Source organism: Micropterus salmoides, unplaced genomic scaffold, assembly GCF_014851395.1.
Source record: "Micropterus salmoides isolate LMB-PRFRI ecotype aquatic unplaced genomic scaffold, ASM1485139v1 Ms_hic_scaffold_2, whole genome shotgun sequence".
In the NCBI taxonomy this organism is placed as follows: domain Eukaryota; kingdom Metazoa; phylum Chordata; class Actinopteri; order Centrarchiformes; family Centrarchidae; genus Micropterus; species Micropterus salmoides.
The window spans coordinates 14,447,220-14,465,795 of NW_024041150.1; the positions used below are offsets into that span (position 1 = coordinate 14,447,220).

An 18,576-nucleotide genomic window follows, 5' to 3' on the forward strand; every position below is an offset into this window, starting at 1 on the left:
GCATTACTCAACACGCTGCCACTCTCTGGGCAAACTGCCAAAGGAACCGGGGGCCCGTGAACATTTACACTGCCGCAAGCATACGCTGACTTGGACGTTGACAGACTGCGCACGCAGCCCAGGACTCCTTTCTTTTCCTTTGACACAATAACAGGGGAGAGCGCGAACGCAGTCCCCCACTACCACAAATTATGCAGTCGAGATTCCCACATTTGGGGAATTCGCAGGGGTCAGCACAACCGGAGTGCAATGGCTAAGCCTCGCCCTGGGTGAACCACCTTCTTGATCATGGTATCTCCCCTGCCAGGTAAGTATGAGTTGAAAGTGTCAGAGACAGGGTGGTCGGTCCCAGACACAGCACTCTGGCTGAGGGTGCCTACAACGCATAATCCCAGAGGTCAGAGTCTTTCTGTCTCTGAAAAAGCAAACACGTCCGCGGAAAAGCCTAAAACCCAAGCATGCTAGCAATGGAAGCATGCCTGGGGGACATTTCTTCCACAAAGAAAGAACAATCTCAGAGAGGCCAACACGCAATTCATTTGTCCTTTCTTTTCCTTTGACATAATAACAGGGGAGAGCGCGAACGCAGTCCCCCACTACCACAAATTATGCAGTCGAGATGCCCACATTTGGGGAATTCGCAGTGTCTTTCTGTCTCTGAAAAAGCAAACACATCCGCGTAAAGGCCTAAAACCTAAGCATGCTAGCAATGGAAGCATGCCTGGAGGACATTTCTTGCACAAAGAAAGAACAATCTCAGAGAGGCCAACACGCAATTCATTTTGTCCCACCTAAAAGGACACACCCCCTTCTTGCGGCCATCGGGACCCTGGGCATTACTCAACACGCTGCCACTCTCTGGGCAAACTGCCAAAGGAACCGGGGGCCCGTGAACATTTACACTGCCGCAAGCATACGCTGACTTGGACGTTGACAGACTGCGCACGCAGCCCAGGACTCCTTTCTTTTCCTTTGACACAATAACAGGGGAGAGCGCGAACGCAGTCCCCCACTACCACAAATTATGCAGTCGAGATTCCCACATTTGGGGAATTCGCAGTGTCTTTCTGTCTCTGAAAAAGCAAACACATCCGCGTAAAGGCCTAAAACCTAAGCATGCTAGCAATGGAAGCATGCCTGGAGGACATTTCTTGCACAAAGAAAGAACAATCTCAGAGAGGCCAACACGCAATTCATTTTGTCCCACCTAAAAGGACACACCCCCTTCTTGCGGCCATCGGGACCCTGGGCATTACTCAACACGCTGCCACTCTCTGGGCAAACTGCCAAAGGAACCGGGGGCCCGTGAACATTTACACTGCCGCAACCATACGCTGACTTGGACGTTGACAGACTGCGCGCGCAGCCCAGGACTCCTTTCTTTTCCTTTGACACAATAACAGGGGAGAGCGCGAACGCAGTCCCCCACTACCACAAATTATGCAGTCGAGATTCCCACATTTGGGGAATTCGCAGGGGTCAGCACAACCGGAGTGCAATGGCTAAGCCTCGCCCTGGGTGAACCACCTTCTTGATCATGGTATCTCCCCTGCCAGGTAAGTATGAGTTGAAAGTGTCAGAGACAGGGTGGTCGGTCCCAGACACAGCACTCTGGCTGAGGGTGCCTACAACGCATAATCCCAGAGGTCAGAGTCTTTCTGTCTCTGAAAAAGCAAACACGTCCGCGGAAAAGCCTAAAACCCAAGCATGCTAGCAATGGAAGCATGCCTGGGGGACATTTCTTCCACAAAGAAAGAACAATCTCAGAGAGGCCAACACGCAATTCATTTGTCCTTTCTTTTCCTTTGACATAATAACAGGGGAGAGCGCGAACGCAGTCCCCCACTACCACAAATTATGCAGTCGAGATGCCCACATTTGGGGAATTCGCAGTGTCTTTCTGTCTCTGAAAAAGCAAACACATCCGCGTAAAGGCCTAAAACCTAAGCATGCTAGCAATGGAAGCATGCCTGGAGGACATTTCTTGCACAAAGAAAGAACAATCTCAGAGAGGCCAACACGCAATTCATTTTGTCCCACCTAAAAGGACACACCCCCTTCTTGCGGCCATCGGGACCCTGGGCATTACTCAACACGCTGCCACTCTCTGGGCAAACTGCCAAAGGAACCGGGGCCCGTGAACATTTACACTGCCGCAAGCATACGCTGACTTGGACGTTGACAGACTGCGCGCGCAGCCCAGGACTCCTTTCTTTTCCTTTGACACAATAACAGGGGAGAGCGCGAACGCAGTCCCCCACTACCACAATTATGCAGTCGAGATTCCCACATTTGGGGAATTCGCAGGGGTCAGCACAACCGGAGTGCAATGGCTAAGCCTCGCCCTGGGTGAACCACCTTCTTGATCATGGTATCTCCCCTGCCAGGTAAGTATGAGTTGAAAGTGTCAGAGACAGGGTGGTCGGTCCCAGACACAGCACTCTGGCTGAGGGTGCCTACAACGCATAATCCCAGAGGTCAGAGTCTTTCTGTCTCTGAAAAAGCAAACACGTCCGCGGAAAAGCCTAAAACCCAAGCATGCTAGCAATGGAAGCATGCCTGGGGGACATTTCTTCCACAAAGAAAGAACAATCTCAGAGAGGCCAACACGCAATTCATTTGTCCTTTCTTTTCCTTTGACATAATAACAGGGAGAGCGCGAACGCAGTCCCCCACTACCACAAATTATGCAGTCGAGATGCCCACATTTGGGGAATTCGCAGTGTCTTTCTGTCTCTGAAAAAGCAAACACATCCGCGTAAAGGCCTAAAACCTAAGCATGCTAGCAATGGAAGCATGCCTGGAGGACATTTCTTGCACAAAGAAAGAACAATCTCAGAGAGGCCAACACGCAATTCATTTTGTCCCACCTAAAAGGACACACCCCCTTCTTGCGGCCATCGGGACCCTGGGCATTACTCAACACGCTGCCACTCTCTGGGCAAACTGCCAAAGGAACCGGGGGCCCGTGAACATTTACACTGCCGCAAGCATACGCTGACTTGGACGTTGACAGACTGCGCACGCAGCCCAGGACTCCTTTCTTTTCTTTGACACAATAACAGGGGAGAGCGCGAACGCAAACGCAGTCCCCCACTACCACAAATTATGCAGTCGAGATTCCCACATTTGGGGAATTCGCAGGGTCAGCACAACCGGAGAGCAATGGCTAAGCCTCGCCCTGGGTGAACCACCTTCTTGATCATGGTATCTCCCCTGCCAGGTAAGTATGAGTTGAAAGTGTCAGAGACAGGGTGGTCGGTCCCAGACACAGCACTCTGGCTGAGGGTGCCTACAACGCATAATCCCAGAGGTCAGAGTCTTTCTGTCTCTGAAAAAGCAAACACGTCTGCGGAAAAGCCTAAAACCCAAGCATGCTAGCAATGGAAGCATGCCTGGGGGACATTTCTTCCACAAAGAAAGAACAATCTCAGAGAGGCCAACACGCAATTCATTTGTCCTTTCTTTTCCTTTGACATAATAACAGGGGAGAGCGCGAACGCAGTCCCCCACTACCACAAATTATGCAGTCGAGATGCCCACATTTGGGGAATTCGCAGTGTCTTTCTGTCTCTGAAAAAGCAAACACATCCGCGTAAAGGCCTAAAACCTAAGCATGCTAGCAATGGAAGCATGCCTGGAGGACATTTCTTGCACAAAGAAAGAACAATCTCAGAGAGGCCAACACGCAATTCATTTTGTCCCACCTAAAAGGACACACCCCCTTCTTGCGGCCATCGGGACCCTGGGCATTACTCAACACGCTGCCACTCTCTGGGCAAACTGCCAAAGGAACCGGGGGCCGTGAACATTTACACTGCCGCAAGCATACGCTGACTTGGACGTTGACAGACTGCGCGCGCAGCCCAGGACTCCTTTCTTTTCCTTTGACACAATAACAGGGGAGAGCGCGAACGCAGTCCCCCACTACCACAAATTATGCAGTCGAGATTCCCACATTTGGGGAATTCGCAGGGGTCAGCACAACCGGAGTGCAATGGCTAAGCCTCGCCCTGGGTGAACCACCTTCTTGATCATGGTATCTCCCCTGCCAGGTAAGTATGAGTTGAAAGTGTCAGAGACAGGGTGGTCGGTCCCAGACACAGCACTCTGGCTGAGGGTGCCTACAACGCATAATCCCAGAGGTCAGAGTCTTTCTGTCTCTGAAAAAGCAAACACGTCCGCGGAAAAGCCTAAAACCCAAGCATGCTAGCAATGGAAGCATGCCTGGGGGACATTTCTTCCACAAAGAAAGAACAATCTCAGAGAGGCCAACACGCAATTCATTTGTCCTTTCTTTTCCTTTGACATAATAACAGGGGAGAGCGCGAACGCAGTCCCCCACTACCACAAATTATGCAGTCGAGATGCCCACATTTGGGGAATTCGCAGTGTCTTTCTGTCTCTGAAAAAGCAAACACATCCGCGTAAAGGCCTAAAACCTAAGCATGCTAGCAATGGAAGCATGCCTGGAGGACATTTCTTGCACAAAGAAAGAACAATCTCAGAGAGGCCAACACGCAATTCATTTTGTCCCACCTAAAAGGACACACCCCCTTCTTGCGGCCATCGGGACCCTGGGCATTACTCAACACGCTGCCACTCTCTGGGCAAACTGCCAAAGGAACCGGGGGCCCGTGAACATTTACACTGCCGCAACCATACGCTGACTTGGACGTTGAAAGACTGCGCGCGCAGCCCAGGACTCCTTTCTTTTCCTTTGACACAATAACAGGGAGAGCGCGAACGCAGTCCCCCACTACCACAAATTATGCAGTCGAGATTCCCACATTTGGGGAATTCGCAGGGTCAGCACAACCGGAGTGCAATGGCTAAGCCTCGCCCTGGGTGAACCACCTTCTTGATCATGGCATCTCCCCTGCCAGGTAAGTATGAGTTGAAAGTGTCAGAGACAGGGTGGTCGGTCCCAGACACAGCACTCTGGCTGAGGGTGCCTACAACGCATAATCCCAGAGGTCAGAGTCTTTCTGTCTCTGAAAAAGCAAACACGTCCGCGGAAAAGCCTAAAACCCAAGCATGCTAGCAATGGAAGCATGCCTGGGGGACATTTCTTCCACAAAGAAAGAACAATCTCAGAGAGGCCAACACGCAATTCATTTGTCCTTTCTTTTCCTTTGACATAATAACAGGGGAGAGCGCGAACGCAGTCCCCCACTACCACAAATTATGCAGTCGAGATGCCCACATTTGGGGAATTCGCAGTGTCTTTCTGTCTCTGAAAAAGCAAACACATCCGCGTAAAGGCCTAAAACCTAAGCATGCTAGCAATGGAAGCATGCCTGGAGGACATTTCTTGCACAAAGAAAGAACAATCTCAGAGAGGCCAACACGCAATTCATTTTGTCCCACCTAAAAGGACACACCCCCTTCTTGCGGCCATCGGGACCCTGGGCATTACTCAACACGCTGCCACTCTCTGGGCAAACTGCCAAAGGAACCGGGGGCCCGTGAACATTTACACTGCCGCAAGCATACGCTGACTTGGACGTTGACAGACTGCGCGCGCAGCCCAGGACTCCTTTCTTTTCCTTTGACACAATAACAGGGAGAGCGCGAACGCAGTCCCCCACTACCACAAATTATGCAGTCGAGATTCCCACATTTGGGGAATTCGCAGGGTCAGCACAACCGGAGTGCAATGGCTAAGCCTCGCCCTGGGTGAACCACCTTCTTGATCATGGTATCTCCCCTGCCAGGTAAGTATGAGTTGAAAGTGTCAGAGACAGGGTGGTCGGTCCCAGACACAGCACTCTGGCTGAGGGTGCCTACAACGCATAATCCCAGAGGTCAGAGTCTTTCTGTCTCTGAAAAAGCAAACACGTCCGCGGAAAAGCCTAAAACCCAAGCATGCTAGCAATGGAAGCATGCCTGGGGGACATTTCTTCCACAAAGAAAGAACAATCTCAGAGAGGCCAACACGCAATTCATTTGTCCTTTCTTTTCCTTTGACATAATAACAGGGGAGAGCGCGAACGCAGTCCCCCACTACCACAAATTATGCAGTCGAGATGCCCACATTTGGGGAATTCGCAGTGTCTTTCTGTCTCTGAAAAAGCAAACACGTCCGCGTAAAGGCCTAAAACCTAAGCATGCTAGCAATGGAAGCATGCCTGGAGGACATTTCTTGCACAAAGAAAGAACAATCTCAGAGAGGCCAACACGCAATTCATTTGTCCTTTCTTTTCCTTTGACATAATAACAGGGGAGAGCGCGAACGCAGTCCCCCACTACCACAATTATGCAGTCGAGATGCCCACATTTGGGAATTCGCAGTGTCTTTCTGTCTCTGAAAAAGCAAACACATCCGCGTAAAGGCCTAAACCTAAGCATGCTAGCAATGGAAGCATGCCTGGAGGACATTTCTTGCACAAAGAAAGAACAATCTCAGAGAGGCCAACACGCAATTCATTTTGTCCCACCTAAAAGGACACACCCCCTTCTTGCGGCCATCGGGACCCTGGGCATTACTCAACACGCTGCCACTCTCTGGGCAAACTGCCAAAGGAACCGGGGCCCGTGAACATTTACACTGCCGCAAGCATACGCTGACTTGGACGTTGACAGACTGCGCACGCAGCCCAGGACTCCTTTCTTTTCTTTTGACACAATAACAGGGGAGAGCGCGAACGCAGTCCCCCACTACCACAAATTATGCAGTCCAGATTCCCACATTTGGGGAATTCGCAGGGTCAGCACAACCGGAGAGCAATGGCTAAGCCTCGTCCTGGGTGAACCACCTTCTTGATCATGGTATCTCCCCTGCCAGGTAAGTATGAGTTGAAAGTGTCAGAGACAGGGTGGTCGGTCCCAGACACAGCACTCTGGCTGAGGGTGCCTACAACGCATAATCCCAGAGGTCAGAGTCTTTCTGTCTCTGAAAAAGCAAACACGTCTGCGGAAAAGCCTAAAACCCAAGCATGCTAGCAATGGAAGCATGCCTGGGGACATTTCTTCCACAAAGAAAGAACAATCTCAGAGAGGCCAACACGCAATTCATTTGTCCTTTCTTTTCCTTTGACATAATAACAGGGGAGAGCGCGAACGCAGTCCCCCACTACCACAAATTATGCAGTCGAGATGCCCACATTTGGGGAATTCGCAGTGTCTTTCTGTCTCTGAAAAAGCAAACACATCCGCGTAAAGGCCTAAAACCTAAGCATGCTAGCAATGGAAGCATGCCTGGAGGACATTTCTTGCACAAAGAAAGAACAATCTCAGAGAGGCCAACACGCAATTCATTTTGTCCCACCTAAAAGGACACACCCCCTTCTTGCGGCCATCGGGACCCTGGGCATTACTCAACACGCTGCCACTCTCTGGGCAAACTGCCAAAGGAACCGGGGGCCCGTGAACATTTACACTGCCGCAAGCATACGCTGACTTGGACGTTGACAGACTGCGCGCGCAGCCCAGGACTCCTTTCTTTTCCTTTGACACAATAACAGGGGAGCGCGAACGCAGTCCCCCACTACCACAAATTATGCAGTCGAGATTCCCACATTTGGGGAATTCGCAGGGTCAGCACAACCGGAGTGCAATGGCTAAGCCTCGCCCTGGGTGAACCACCTTCTTGATCATGGTATCTCCCCTGCCAGGTAAGTATGAGTTGAAAGTGTCAGAGACAGGGTGGTCGGTCCCAGACACAGCACTCTGGCTGAGGGTGCCTACAACGCATAATCCCAGAGGTCAGAGTCTTTCTGTCTCTGAAAAGCAAACACGTCCGCGGAAAAGCCTAAAACCCAAGCATGCTAGCAATGGAAGCATGCCTGGGGGACATTTCTTCCACAAGGAAAGAACAATCTCAGAGAGGCCAACACGCAATTCATTTGTCCTTTCTTTTCCTTTGACATAATACAGGGGAGAGCGCGAACGCAGTCCCCCACTACCACAAATTATGCAGTCGAGATGCCCACATTTGGGGAATTCGCAGTGTCTTTCTGTCTCTGAAAAAGCAAACATCCGCGTAAAGGCCTAAAACCTAAGCATGCTAGCAATGGAAGCATGCCTGGAGGACATTTCTTGCACAAAGAAAGAACAATCTCAGAGAGGCCAACACGCAATTCATTTTGTCCCACCTAAAGGACACACCCCCTTCTTGCGGCCATCGGGACCCTGGGCATTACTCAACACGCTGCCACTCTCTGGCAAACTGCCAAAGGAACCGGGGGCCCGTGAACATTTACACTGCCGCAACCATACGCTGACTTGGACGTTGAAAGACTGCGCGCGCAGCCCAGGACTCCTTTCTTTTCCTTTGACACAATAACAGGGGAGAGCGCGAACGCAGTCCCCCACTACCACAAATTATGCAGTCGAGATTCCCACATTTGGGGAATTCGCAGGGGTCAGCACAACCGGAGTGCAATGGCTAAGCCTCGCCCTGGGTGAACCACCTTCTTGATCATGGCATCTCCCCTGCCAGGTAAGTATGAGTTGAAAGTGTCAGAGACAGGGTGGTCGGTCCCAGACACAGCACTCTGGCTGAGGGTGCCTACAACGCATAATCCCAGAGGTCAGAGTCTTTCTGTCTCTGAAAAAGCAAACACGTCCGCGGAAAAGCCTAAAACCCAAGCATGCTAGCAATGGAAGCATGCCTGGGGGACATTTCTTCCACAAAGAAAGAACAATCTCAGAGAGGCCAACACGCAATTCATTTGTCCTTTCTTTTCCTTTGACATAATAACAGGGAGAGCGCGAACGCAGTCCCCCACTACCACAAATTATGCAGTCGAGATGCCCACATTTGGGGAATTCGCAGTGTCTTTCTGTCTCTGAAAAAGCAAACACATCCGCGTAAAGGCCTAAAACCTAAGCATGCTAGCAATGGAAGCATGCCTGGAGGACATTTCTTGCACAAAGAAAGAACAATCTCAGAGAGGCCAACACGCAATTCATTTTGTCCCACCTAAAAGGACACACCCCCTCTTGCGGCCATCGGGACCCTGGGCATTACTCAACACGCTGCCACTCTCTGGGCAAACTGCCAAAGGAACCGGGGGCCCGTGAACATTTACACTGCCGCAAGCATACGCTGACTTGGACGTTGACAGACTGCGCGCGCAGCCCAGGACTCCTTTCTTTTCCTTTGACACAATAACAGGGGAGAGCGCGAACGCAGTCCCCCACTACCACAAATTATGCAGTCGAGATTCCCACATTTGGGGAATTCGCAGGGGTCAGCACAACCGGAGTGCAATGGCTAAGCCTCGCCCTGGGTGAACCACCTTCTTGATCATGGTATCTCCCCTGCCAGTAAGTATGAGTTGAAAGTGTCAGAGACAGGGTGGTCGGTCCCAGACACAGCACTCTGGCTGAGGGTGCCTACAACGCATAATCCCAGAGGTCAGAGTCTTTCTGTCTCTGAAAAAGCAAACACGTCCGCGGAAAAGCCTAAAACCTAAGCATGCTAGCAATGGAAGCATGCCTGGAGGACATTTCTTGCACAAAGAAAGAACAATCTCAGAGAGGCCAACGCAATTCATTTTGTCCCACCTAAAAGGACACACCCCCTTCTTGCGGCCATCGGGACCCTGGGCATTACTCAACACGCTGCCACTCTTGGGCAAACTGCCAAGGAACCGGGGGCCCGTGAACATTTACACTGCCGCAAGCATACGCTGACTTGGACGTTGACAGACTGCGCGCGCAGCCCAGGACTCCTTTCTTTTCCTTTGACACAATAACAGGGGAGAGCGCGAACGCAGTCCCCCACTACCACAAATTATGCAGTCGAGATTCCACATTTGGGGAATTCGCAGGGGTCAGCACAACCGGAGTGCAATGGCTAAGCCTCGCCCTGGGTGAACCACCTTCTTGATCATGGTATCTCCCTGCCAGGTAAGTATGAGTTGAAAGTGTCAGAGACAGGGTGGTCGGTCCCAGACACAGCACTCTGGCTGAGAGTGCCTACAACGCATAATCCCAGAGGTCAGAGTCTTTCTGTCTCTGAAAAAGCAAACACGTCCGCGGAAAAGCCTAAAACCCAAGCATGCTAGCAATGGAAGCATGCCTGGGGGACATTTCTTCCACAAAGAAAGAACAATCTCAGAGAGGCCAACACGCAATTCATTTGTCCTTTCTTTTCCTTTGACATAATAACAGGGGAGAGCGCGAACGCAGTCCCCACTACCACAAATTATGCAGTCGAGATGCCCACATTTGGGGAATTCGCAGTGTCTTTCTGTCTCTGAAAAAGCAAACACATCCGCGTAAAGGCCTAAAACCTAAGCATGCTAGCAATGGAAGCATGCCTGGAGGACATTCTTGCACAAAGAAAGAACAATCTCAGAGAGGCCAACACGCAATTCATTTTGTCCCACCTAAAGGACACACCCCCTTCTTGCGGCCATCGGGACCCTGGGCATTACTCAACACGCTGCCACTCTCTGGGCAAACTGCCAAAGGAACCGGGGGCCCGTGAACATTTACACTGCCGCAAGCATACGCTGACTTGGACGTTGACAGACTGCGCGCGCAGCCCAGGACTCCTTTCTTTTCCTTTGACACAATAACAGGGGAGAGCGCGAACGCAGTCCCCCACTACCACAAATTATGCAGTCGAGATTCCCACTTTGGGGAATTCGCAGGGGTCAGCACAACCGGAGTGCAATGGCTAAGCCTCGCCCTGGGTGAACCACCTTCTTGATCATGGTATCTCCCCTGCCAGGTAAGTATGAGTTGAAAGTGTCAGAGACAGGGTGGTCGGTCCCAGACACAGCACTCTGGCTGAGGGTGCCTACAACGCATAATCCAGAGGTCAGAGTCTTTCTGTCTCTGAAAAAGCAAACACGTCCGCGGAAAAGCCTAAAACCCAGCATGCTAGCAATGGAAGCATGCCTGGGGGACATTTCTTCCACAAGAAAGAACAATCTCAGAGAGGCCAACACGCAATTCATTTGTCCTTTCTTTTCCTTTGACATAATAACAGGGGAGAGCGCGAACGCAGTCCCCCACTACCACAAATTATGCAGTCGAGATGCCCACATTTGGGGAATTCGCAGTGTCTTTCTGTCTCTGAAAAAGCAAACACATCCGCGTAAAGGCCTAAAACCTAAGCATGCTAGCAATGGAAGCATGCCTGGAGGACATTTCTTGCACAATGAAAGAACAATCTCAGAGAGGCCAACACGCAATTCATTTTGTCCCACCAAAAGGACACACCCCCTTCTTGCGGCCATCGGGACCCTGGGCATTACTCAACACGCTGCCACTCTCTGGGCAAACTGCCAAAGGAACCGGGGGGCCCGTGAACATTTACACTGCCGCAAGCATACGCTGACTTGGACGTTGACAGACTGCGCACGCAGCCCAGGACTCCTTTCTTTTCCTTTGACACAAACAGGGGAGAGCGCGAACGCAGTCCCCCACTACCACAAATTATGCAGTCGAGATGCCCACATTTGGGGAATTCGCAGTGTCTTTCTGTCTCTGAAAAAGCAAACACATCCGCGTAAAGGCCTAAAACTAAGCATGCTAGCAATGGAAGCATGCCTGGAGGACATTTCTTGCACAAAGAAAGAACAATCTCAGAGAGGCCAACACGCAATCATTTTGTCCCACCTAAAAGGACACACCCCCTTCTTGCGGCCATCGGGACCCTGGGCATTACTCAACACGCTGCCACTCTCTGGGCAAACTGCCAAAGGAACCGGGGCCCGTGAACATTTACACTGCCGCAAGCATACGCTGACTTGGACGTTGACAGACTGCGCGCGCAGCCCAGGACTCCTTTCTTTTCCTTTGACACAATAACAGGGGAGCGCGAACGCAGTCCCCCACTACCACAAATTATGCAGTCGAGATTCCCATTTGGGGAATTCGCAGGGGTCAGCACAACCGGAGTGCAATGGCTAAGCCTCGCCCTGGGTGAACCACCTTCTTGATCATGGTATCTCCCCTGCCAGGTAAGTATGAGTTGAAAGTGTCAGAGACAGGGTGGTCGGTCCCAGACACAGCACTCTGGCTGAGGGTGCCTACAACGCATAATCCCAGAGGTCAGAGTCTTTCTGTCTCTGAAAAAGCAAACACGTCCGCGGAAAGCCTAAAACCTAAGCATGCTAGCAATGGAAGCATGCCTGGAGGACATTTCTTGCACAAAGAAAGAACAATCTCAGAGAGGCCAACACGCAATTCATTTTGTCCCACCTAAAAGGACACACCCCTTCTTGCGGCCATCGGGACCCTGGGCATTACTCAACACGCTGCCACTCTCTGGCAAACTGCCAAAGGAACGGGGGGCCCGTGAACATTTACACTGCCGCAAGCATACGCTGACTTGGACGTTGACAGACTGCGCGCGCAGCCCAGGACTCCTTTCTTTTCCTTTGACACAATAACAGGGGAGAGCGAACGCAGTCCCCCACTACCACAAATTATGCAGTCGAGATTCCCACATTTGGGGAATTCGCAGGGGTCAGCACAACCGGAGTGCAATGGCTAAGCCTCGCCCTGGGTGAACCACCTTCTTGATCATGGTATCTCCCCTGCCAGGTAGTATGAGTTGAAAGTGTCAGAGACAGGGTGGTCGGTCCCAGACACAGCACTCTGGCTGAGAGTGCCTACAACGCATAATCCCAGAGGTCAGAGTCTTTCTGTCTCTGAAAAAGCAAACACGTCCGCGGAAAAGCCTAAAACCCAAGCATGCTAGCAATGGAAGCATGCCTGGGGGACATTTCTTCCACAAAGAAAGAACAATCTCAGAGAGGCAACACGCAATTCATTTGTCCTTTCTTTTCCTTTGACATAATAACAGGGGAGAGCGCGAACGCAGTCCCCACTACCACAAATTATGCAGTCGAGATGCCCACATTTGGGGAATTCGCAGTGTCTTTCTGTCTCTGAAAAGCAAACACATCCGCGTAAAGGCCTAAAACCTAAGCATGCTAGCAATGGAAGCATGCCTGGAGGACATTTCTTGCACAAAGAAAGAACAATCTCAGAGAGGCCAACACGCATTCATTTTGTCCCACCTAAAGGACACACCCCCTTCTTGCGGCCATCGGGACCCTGGGCATTACTCAACACGCTGCCACTCTCTGGGCAAACTGCCAAAGGAACCGGGGGGCCGTGAACATTTACACTGCCGCAAGCATACGCTGACTTGGACGTTGACAGACTGCGCGCGCAGCCAGGACTCCTTTCTTTTCCTTTGACACAATAACAGGGAGAGCGCGAACGCAGTCCCCCACTACCACAAATTATGCAGTCGAGATTCCCACATTTGGGGAATTCGCAGGGGTCAGCACAACCGGAGTGCAATGGCTAAGCCTCGCCCTGGGTGAACCCTTCTTGATCATGGTATCCCCTGCAGGTAAGTATGAGTTGAAAGTGTCAGAGACAGGGTGGTCGGTCCCAGACACAGCACTCTGGCTGAGGGTGCCTACAACGCATAATCCCAGAGGTCAGAGTCTTTCTGTCTCTGAAAAAGCAAACACGTCCGCGGAAAGCCTAAAACCCAAGCATGCTAGCAATGGAAGCATGCTGGGGACATTTCTTCCACAAAGAAAGAACAATCTCAGAGAGGCCAACACGCAATTCATTTGTCCTTTCTTTTCCTTTGACATAATAACAGGGGAGAGCGCGAACGCAGTCCCCCACTACCACAAATTATGCAGTCGAGATGCCCACATTTGGGGAATTCGCAGTGTCTTTCTGTCTCTGAAAAAGCAAACACATCCGCGTAAAGGCCTAAAACCTAAGCATGCTAGCAATGGAAGCATGCCGGAGGACATTTCTTGCACAAAGAAAGAACAATCTCAGAGAGGCCAACACGCAATTCATTTTGTCCCACCTAAAAGGACACACCCCTTCTTGCGGCCATCGGGACCCTGGGCATTACTCAACACGCTGCACTCTCTGGGCAAACTGCCAAAGGAACCGGGGGGCCCGTGAACATTTACACTGCCGCAAGCATACGCTGACTTGGACGTTGACAGACTGCGCACGCAGCCCAGGACTCCTTTCTTTTCCTTTGACACAATAACAGGGGAGAGCGCGAACGCAGTCCCCCACTACCACAAATTATGCAGTCGAGATTCCCACATTTGGGGAATTCGCAGTGTCTTTCTGTCTCTGAAAAAGCAAACACATCCGCGTAAAGGCCTAAACCTAAGCATGCTAGCAATGGAAGCATGCCTGGAGGACATTTCTTGCACAAAGAAAGAACAATCTCAGAGAGGCCAACACGCAATTCATTTTGTCCCACCTAAAAGGACACACCCCTTCTTGCGGCCATCGGGACCCTGGGCATTACTCAACACGCTGCCATCTCTGGGCAAACTGCCAAAGGAACCGGGGGGCCCGTGAACATTTACACTGCCGCAAGCATACGCTGACTTGGACGTTGACAGACTGCGCGCGCAGCCCAGGACTCCTTTCTCCTTTGACACAATAACAGGGGAGAGCGCGAACGCAGTCCCCCACTACCACAAATTGCAGTCGAGATTCCCACATTTGGGGAATTCGCAGGGGTCAGCACAACCGGAGTGCAATGGCTAAGCCTCGCCCTGGGTGACCACCTTCTTGATCATGGTATCTCCCCTGCCAGGTAAGTATGAGTTGAAAGTGTCAGAGACAGGGTGGTCGGTCCCAGACACAGCACTCTGGCTGAGGGTGCCTACAACGCATAATCCCAGAGGTCAGAGTCTTTCTGTCTCTGAAAAAGCAAACACGTCCGCGGAAAAGCCTAAAACCCAAGCATGCTAGCAATGGAAGCATGCCTGGGGGACATTTCTTCCACAAAGAAAGAACAATCTCAGAGAGGCAACACGCAATTCATTTGTCCTTTCTTTTCCTTTGACATATAACAGGGGAGAGCGCGAACGCAGTCCCCCACTACCACAAATTATGCAGTCGAGATGCCCACATTTGGGGAATTCGCAGTGTCTTTCTGTCTCTGAAAAGCAAACACATCCGCGTAAAGGCCTAAAACCTAAGCATGCTAGCAATGGAAGCATGCCTGGAGGACATTTCTTGCACAAAGAAAGAACAATCTCAGAGAGGCCAACACGCAATTCATTTTGTCCCACCTAAAAGGACACACCCCCTTCTTGCGGCCATCGGGACCCTGGGCATTACTCACACGCTGCCACTCTCTGGGCAAACTGCCAAAGGAAACCGGGGGGCCCGTGAACATTTACACTGCCGCAAGCATACGCTGACTTGGACGTTGACAGACTGCGCACGCAGCCCAGGACTCCTTTCTTTTCCTTTGACACAATAACAGGGGAGAGCGCGAACGCAGTCCCCCATACCACAAATTATGCAGTCGAGATTCCCATTTGGGGAATTCGCAGTGTCTTTCTGTCTCTGAAAAAGCAAACACATCCGCGTAAAGGCCTAAAACCTAAGCATGCTAGCAATGGAAGCATGCCTGGAGGACATTTCTGCACAAAGAAAGAACAATCTCAGAGAGGCCAACACGCAATTCATTTTGTCCCACCTAAAAGGACACACCCCCTTCTTGCGGCCATCGGACCCTGGGCATTACTCAACACGCTGCCACTCTCTGGGCAAACTGCCAAAGGAACCGGGGGGCCCGTGAACATTTACACTGCCGCAAGCATACGCTGACTTGGACGTTGACAGACTGCGCGCGCAGCCCAGGACTCCTTTCTTTTCCTTTGACACAATAACAGGGGAGAGCGCGAACGCAGTCCCCCACTACCAAATTATGCAGTCGAGATTCCCACATTTGGGGAATTCGCAGGGGTCAGCACAACCGGAGTGCAATGGCTAAGCCTCGCCCTGGGTGAACCACCTTCTTGATCATGGTATCTCCTTGCCAGGTAAGTATGAGTTGAAAGTGTCAGAGACAGGGTGGTCGGTCCCAGACACAGCACTCTGGCTGAGGGTGCCTACAACGCATAATCCCAGAGGTCAGAGTCTTTCTGTCTCTGAAAAAGCAAACACGTCCGCGGAAAAGCCTAAAACCCAAGCATGCTAGCAATGGAAGCATGCCTGGGGGACATTTCTTCCACAAAGAAAGAACAATCTCAGAGAGGCCAACACGCAATTCATTTGTCCTTTCTTTCCTTTGACATAATAACAGGGGAGAGCGCGAACGCAGTCCCCACTACCACAAATTATGCAGTCGAGATGCCCACATTTGGGGAATTCCGCAGTGTCTTTCTGTCTCTGAAAAAGCAAAACACATCCGCGTAAAGGCCTAAAACCTAAGCATGCTAGCAATGGAAGCATGCCTGGAGGACATTTCTTGCACAAGAAAGAACAATCTCAGAGAGGCCAACACGCAATTCATTTTGTCCCACCTAAAAGGACACACCCCCTTCTTGCGGCCATCGGGACCCTGGGCTTACTCAACACGCTGCCACTCTCTGGGCAACTGCCAAAGGAACCGGGGGGCCCGTGAACATTTACACTGCCGCAAGCATACGCTGACTTGGACGTTGACAGACTGCGCACGCAGCCCAGGACTCTTTCTTTTCCTTTGACACAATAACAGGGGAGAGCGCGAACGCAGTCCCCCACTACCACAAATTATGCAGTCGAGATTCCCACATTTGGGGAATTCGCATGTCTTTCTGTCTCTGAAAAAGCAAACACACCTCGTAAAGGCCTAAACCTAAGCAGCTAGCAATGGAAGCATGCCTGGAGGACATTTCTTGCACAAAGAAAACAATCTCAGAGAGGCCAACACGCAATTCATTTTGTCCCACCTAAAAGGACACACCCCTTCTTGCGGCCATCGGGACCCTGGGCATTACTCAACACGCTGCCACTCTCTGGGCAAACTGCCAAAGGAACCGGGGCCGTGAACATTTACACTGCCGCAAACCATACGCTGACTGGACGTTGAAAGACTGCGCGCGCAGCCCAGGACTCCTTTCTTTTCCTTGACACAATAACAGGGGAGAGCGCGAACGCAGTCCCCCACTACCACAAATTATGCAGTCGAGATTCCCATTTGGGGAATTCGCAGGGTCAGCACAACCGGAGTGCAATGGCTAAGCCTCGCCTGGGTGAACCACCTTCTTGATCATGGTATCTCCCCTGCCAGGTAAGTATGAGTTGAAAGTGTCAGAGACAGGGTGGTCGGTCCCAGACACAGCACTCTGGCTGAGGGTGCCTACAACGCATAATCCCAGAGGTCAGGGTCTTTCGTCTCTGAAAAAGCAAACACATCCGCGTAAAGGCCTAAACCTAAGCATGCTAGCAATGGAAGCATGCCTGGAGGACATTCTTGCACAAAGAAAGAACAATCTCAGAGAGGCCAACACGCAATTCATTTTGTCCCACCTAAAAGGACACACCCCCTTCTTGCGGCCATCGGGACCCTGGGCATTACTCAACACGCTGCCACTCTCTGGGCAAACTGCCAAAGGAACCGGGGGGCCCGTGAACATTTACACTGCCGCAAGCATACGCTGACTTGGACGTTGACAGACTGCGCGCGCAGCCAGGACTCCTTTCTTTTCCTTGACACAATAACAGGGGAGAGCGCGAACGCAGTCCCCCACTACCACAAATTATGCAGTCGAGATTCCCACATTTGGGGAATTCGCAGGGGTCAGCACAACCGGAGTGCAATGGCTAGCCTCGCCCTGGGTGAACCACCTTCTTGATCATGGTATCTCCCCTGCCAGGTAAGTATGAGTTGAAAGTGTCAGAGACAGGGGTGGTCGGTCCCAGACACAGCACTCTGGCTGAGGGTGCCTACAACGCATCCCAGAGGTCAGAGTCTTTCTGTCTCTGAAAAAGCAAACACGTCCGCGGAAAAGCCTAAAACCCAAGCATGCTAGCAATGGAAGCATGCCTGGGGACATTTCTTCCACAAAGAAAGAACAATCTCAGAGAGGCCAACACGCAATTCATTTGTCCTTTCTTTTCCTTTGACATAATAACAGGGGAGAGCGCGAACGCAGTCCCCACTACCACAATTATGCAGTCGAGATGCCCACATTTGGGGAATTCGCAGTGTCTTTCTGTCTCTGAAAAAGCAAACACATCCGCGTAAAGGCCTAAAACCTAAGCATGCTAGCAATGGAAGCATGCCTGGAGGACATTTCTTCACAAAGAAAGAACAATCTCAGGAGGCCAACACGCAATTCATTTGTCCCACCTAAAAGGACCACCCCTTCTTGCGGCCATCGGGACCCTGGGCATTACTCAACACGCTGCCACTCTCTGGGCAAACTGCCAAAGGAACCGGGGGGCCCGTGAACATTTACACTGCCGCAAGCATACGCTGACTTGGACGTTGACAGACTGCGCGCGCAGCCCAGGACTCCTTTCTTTTCCTTTGACACATAACAGGGGAGAGCGCGAACGCAGTCCCCCACTACCACAAATTATGCAGTCGAGATTCCAATTTGAGGAATTCGCAGGGGTCAGCACAATCGAGTGCAATGGCTAAGCCTCGCCCTGGGTGAACCACCTTCTTGATCATGGTATCTCCCCTGCCAGGTAAGTATGAGTTGAAAGTGTCAGAGACAGGGTGGTCGGTCCCAGACACAGCACTCTGGCTGAGGGTGCCTACAACGCATAATCCCAGAGGTCAGAGTCTTTCTGTCTCTGAAAAGCAAACACGTCCGCGGA

At 51.4% G+C, this 18,576-nt stretch overlaps 21 non-coding genes and 23 pseudogenes across 21 annotated transcripts; all 44 read right to left on the reverse strand.

Moving 5' to 3' along the window:
- Positions 1-151: 151 nt before the first annotated feature.
- On the reverse strand, positions 152-315 carry LOC119913536. Its single transcript, XR_005446500.1, has one exon. It is a non-coding gene; the product is annotated as a U1 spliceosomal RNA (small nuclear RNA).
- A 253-nt stretch (positions 316-568) lies between these two features.
- Positions 569-719, reverse strand: LOC119913693 (annotated as a pseudogene).
- A 265-nt stretch (positions 720-984) lies between these two features.
- On the reverse strand, positions 985-1,135 carry LOC119913650 (annotated as a pseudogene).
- A 265-nt stretch (positions 1,136-1,400) lies between these two features.
- LOC119913537 lies at positions 1,401-1,564 on the reverse strand. The gene has a single exon (XR_005446501.1). It is a non-coding gene; the product is annotated as a U1 spliceosomal RNA (small nuclear RNA).
- A 253-nt stretch (positions 1,565-1,817) lies between these two features.
- On the reverse strand, positions 1,818-1,968 carry LOC119913694 (annotated as a pseudogene).
- A 264-nt stretch (positions 1,969-2,232) lies between these two features.
- On the reverse strand, positions 2,233-2,395 carry LOC119913580. Its single transcript, XR_005446542.1, has one exon. It is a non-coding gene; the product is annotated as a U1 spliceosomal RNA (small nuclear RNA).
- Positions 2,396-2,647: 252 nt separating this feature from the next.
- On the reverse strand, positions 2,648-2,798 carry LOC119913728 (annotated as a pseudogene).
- A 264-nt stretch (positions 2,799-3,062) lies between these two features.
- LOC119913618 lies at positions 3,063-3,231 on the reverse strand. Its single transcript, XR_005446578.1, has one exon. It is a non-coding gene; the product is annotated as a U1 spliceosomal RNA (small nuclear RNA).
- Positions 3,232-3,484: 253 nt separating this feature from the next.
- LOC119913695 lies at positions 3,485-3,635 on the reverse strand (annotated as a pseudogene).
- A 264-nt stretch (positions 3,636-3,899) lies between these two features.
- LOC119913540 lies at positions 3,900-4,063 on the reverse strand. Its single transcript, XR_005446503.1, has one exon. It is a non-coding gene; the product is annotated as a U1 spliceosomal RNA (small nuclear RNA).
- A 253-nt stretch (positions 4,064-4,316) lies between these two features.
- LOC119913696 lies at positions 4,317-4,467 on the reverse strand (annotated as a pseudogene).
- A 264-nt stretch (positions 4,468-4,731) lies between these two features.
- Positions 4,732-4,894, reverse strand: LOC119913592. The gene has a single exon (XR_005446554.1). It is a non-coding gene; the product is annotated as a U1 spliceosomal RNA (small nuclear RNA).
- A 253-nt stretch (positions 4,895-5,147) lies between these two features.
- LOC119913697 lies at positions 5,148-5,298 on the reverse strand (annotated as a pseudogene).
- Positions 5,299-5,562: 264 nt separating this feature from the next.
- LOC119913579 lies at positions 5,563-5,725 on the reverse strand. Its single transcript, XR_005446541.1, has one exon. It is a non-coding gene; the product is annotated as a U1 spliceosomal RNA (small nuclear RNA).
- Positions 5,726-5,978: 253 nt separating this feature from the next.
- LOC119913711 lies at positions 5,979-6,129 on the reverse strand (annotated as a pseudogene).
- A 91-nt stretch (positions 6,130-6,220) lies between these two features.
- Positions 6,221-6,368, reverse strand: LOC119913765 (annotated as a pseudogene).
- A 264-nt stretch (positions 6,369-6,632) lies between these two features.
- LOC119913619 lies at positions 6,633-6,795 on the reverse strand. Its single transcript, XR_005446579.1, has one exon. It is a non-coding gene; the product is annotated as a U1 spliceosomal RNA (small nuclear RNA).
- A 252-nt stretch (positions 6,796-7,047) lies between these two features.
- LOC119913698 lies at positions 7,048-7,198 on the reverse strand (annotated as a pseudogene).
- A 265-nt stretch (positions 7,199-7,463) lies between these two features.
- LOC119913599 lies at positions 7,464-7,624 on the reverse strand. Its single transcript, XR_005446560.1, has one exon. It is a non-coding gene; the product is annotated as a U1 spliceosomal RNA (small nuclear RNA).
- A 251-nt stretch (positions 7,625-7,875) lies between these two features.
- On the reverse strand, positions 7,876-8,024 carry LOC119913717 (annotated as a pseudogene).
- A 263-nt stretch (positions 8,025-8,287) lies between these two features.
- On the reverse strand, positions 8,288-8,451 carry LOC119913557. Its single transcript, XR_005446520.1, has one exon. It is a non-coding gene; the product is annotated as a U1 spliceosomal RNA (small nuclear RNA).
- A 252-nt stretch (positions 8,452-8,703) lies between these two features.
- Positions 8,704-8,854, reverse strand: LOC119913729 (annotated as a pseudogene).
- A 264-nt stretch (positions 8,855-9,118) lies between these two features.
- LOC119913578 lies at positions 9,119-9,281 on the reverse strand. Its single transcript, XR_005446540.1, has one exon. It is a non-coding gene; the product is annotated as a U1 spliceosomal RNA (small nuclear RNA).
- Positions 9,282-9,704: 423 nt separating this feature from the next.
- On the reverse strand, positions 9,705-9,866 carry LOC119913597. The gene has a single exon (XR_005446558.1). It is a non-coding gene; the product is annotated as a U1 spliceosomal RNA (small nuclear RNA).
- Positions 9,867-10,120: 254 nt separating this feature from the next.
- Positions 10,121-10,269, reverse strand: LOC119913738 (annotated as a pseudogene).
- Positions 10,270-10,532: 263 nt separating this feature from the next.
- On the reverse strand, positions 10,533-10,695 carry LOC119913510. Its single transcript, XR_005446474.1, has one exon. It is a non-coding gene; the product is annotated as a U1 spliceosomal RNA (small nuclear RNA).
- A 250-nt stretch (positions 10,696-10,945) lies between these two features.
- LOC119913709 lies at positions 10,946-11,096 on the reverse strand (annotated as a pseudogene).
- Positions 11,097-11,359: 263 nt separating this feature from the next.
- Positions 11,360-11,509, reverse strand: LOC119913712 (annotated as a pseudogene).
- A 263-nt stretch (positions 11,510-11,772) lies between these two features.
- On the reverse strand, positions 11,773-11,932 carry LOC119913582. The gene has a single exon (XR_005446544.1). It is a non-coding gene; the product is annotated as a U1 spliceosomal RNA (small nuclear RNA).
- Positions 11,933-12,356: 424 nt separating this feature from the next.
- Positions 12,357-12,517, reverse strand: LOC119913608. The gene has a single exon (XR_005446569.1). It is a non-coding gene; the product is annotated as a U1 spliceosomal RNA (small nuclear RNA).
- A 253-nt stretch (positions 12,518-12,770) lies between these two features.
- Positions 12,771-12,918, reverse strand: LOC119913744 (annotated as a pseudogene).
- A 261-nt stretch (positions 12,919-13,179) lies between these two features.
- On the reverse strand, positions 13,180-13,338 carry LOC119913636. Its single transcript, XR_005446595.1, has one exon. It is a non-coding gene; the product is annotated as a U1 spliceosomal RNA (small nuclear RNA).
- Positions 13,339-13,588: 250 nt separating this feature from the next.
- On the reverse strand, positions 13,589-13,739 carry LOC119913657 (annotated as a pseudogene).
- A 263-nt stretch (positions 13,740-14,002) lies between these two features.
- On the reverse strand, positions 14,003-14,152 carry LOC119913648 (annotated as a pseudogene).
- Positions 14,153-14,413: 261 nt separating this feature from the next.
- On the reverse strand, positions 14,414-14,574 carry LOC119913615. Its single transcript, XR_005446575.1, has one exon. It is a non-coding gene; the product is annotated as a U1 spliceosomal RNA (small nuclear RNA).
- A 251-nt stretch (positions 14,575-14,825) lies between these two features.
- On the reverse strand, positions 14,826-14,975 carry LOC119913713 (annotated as a pseudogene).
- A 266-nt stretch (positions 14,976-15,241) lies between these two features.
- LOC119913746 lies at positions 15,242-15,389 on the reverse strand (annotated as a pseudogene).
- A 264-nt stretch (positions 15,390-15,653) lies between these two features.
- Positions 15,654-15,814, reverse strand: LOC119913624. Its single transcript, XR_005446584.1, has one exon. It is a non-coding gene; the product is annotated as a U1 spliceosomal RNA (small nuclear RNA).
- A 253-nt stretch (positions 15,815-16,067) lies between these two features.
- LOC119913756 lies at positions 16,068-16,218 on the reverse strand (annotated as a pseudogene).
- Positions 16,219-16,480: 262 nt separating this feature from the next.
- On the reverse strand, positions 16,481-16,627 carry LOC119913652 (annotated as a pseudogene).
- A 259-nt stretch (positions 16,628-16,886) lies between these two features.
- Positions 16,887-17,046, reverse strand: LOC119913581. The gene has a single exon (XR_005446543.1). It is a non-coding gene; the product is annotated as a U1 spliceosomal RNA (small nuclear RNA).
- A 423-nt stretch (positions 17,047-17,469) lies between these two features.
- LOC119913569 lies at positions 17,470-17,632 on the reverse strand. Its single transcript, XR_005446531.1, has one exon. It is a non-coding gene; the product is annotated as a U1 spliceosomal RNA (small nuclear RNA).
- A 251-nt stretch (positions 17,633-17,883) lies between these two features.
- Positions 17,884-18,031, reverse strand: LOC119913767 (annotated as a pseudogene).
- A 260-nt stretch (positions 18,032-18,291) lies between these two features.
- Positions 18,292-18,452, reverse strand: LOC119913606. Its single transcript, XR_005446567.1, has one exon. It is a non-coding gene; the product is annotated as a U1 spliceosomal RNA (small nuclear RNA).
- Positions 18,453-18,576: the final 124 nt, after the last annotated feature.